Source organism: Solanum stenotomum, chromosome 4, assembly GCF_019186545.1.
Source record: "Solanum stenotomum isolate F172 chromosome 4, ASM1918654v1, whole genome shotgun sequence".
NCBI lineage: Eukaryota > Viridiplantae > Streptophyta > Magnoliopsida > Solanales > Solanaceae > Solanum > Solanum stenotomum.
Genome location: NC_064285.1, coordinates 8,889,409 through 8,890,428, shown reverse-complemented (window position 1 = coordinate 8,890,428; position 1,020 = coordinate 8,889,409). Strand labels below are relative to the sequence as shown.

The 1,020-nt window shown below is 31.1% G+C and overlaps 1 pseudogene; it reads left to right on the top strand.

The window, feature by feature from the left end:
* The first annotated feature begins 230 nt into the window (after positions 1 to 230).
* On the top strand, positions 231 to 770 carry LOC125861249 (agamous-like MADS-box protein AGL62; annotated as a pseudogene).
* Positions 771 to 1,020: the final 250 nt, after the last annotated feature.

Here is a 1,020-nt window from a genome sequence, read left to right as displayed (position 1 = left end):
AGTATAGTGGACAAGTATTGTTGGACGGAGGGAGTAAAATTGATTTCACTTACTAATTTTCTCTATGACATAGATATTATTTTTATTTATAATATTGACTTGAAATTCAATAATGCGCCATTTTGAGAAAAAATTTAACATATACAAATAGTCGTGATATCGTCTTCTCATAAGTATTATTTACTAAAAAGCATTTCATCAATCGCTTCTTTTTTTTATCAATTAGCCATATGGAGATTAAGAAGACTAAAGGACGTCAAAAGATACCAATGAGAAAAATAGAAAATAAAAATGCCCTGTTTACTACATTTTTCAAAACAGCTAGTGAACTTGTTACAGAATTTGATGTTGACATTGGAATAATAGTGTTTTCTCCTACTAGTAAGCCTCATTCCTTTTTTCACCCTACAATTGATGCAATTGTTTCTCATTTTCAGAATCCTGATATGCAGTTAAGTGATGACACTCACCTAGCCATGATTTTTGCTCGAAATTCAGCGAATCAACTCAAATTTTTTTTTGAAGAACTTGACATCAAAGAAAAAAATTGAAATTGCTCGAACAAATTATTTTGACCAAATGACAAAAACTAGACAGAAAGGTTGGTGAGAGTCAATTGAGCAACTTAATGAATATGAAGTGTCCAAGTTTGAATCATGGTTAAATGCTGCTAGTTTAATATGCACTACTGTTTGAACCAACTAATTGTTTCAGAATGTGGATTTTTTGGAGTGTGGAGTTTGATTAAAATTGCAGATAAGCTATCTTAGGTTATCAAATTTAGATTTAGGGTTCTGACTTAGAGTTTAGGATTTAGGATTTAGGGTTCAGAGTCAGTCAAAATCGGGGTAAGTATTCAAAGTCAAGATCATGGTCATGGTTCAAGATTCATGGTACAGGTTCAACAAGGGTAGGATTTAGAGTCCTAGAAAGTTCAAATTTATATTATTGAGATGTTGAGTTTTTGTTTTGCCTTTTATTTTATATTAATAATGCTACAATCGTGTATGTTGCTATGAT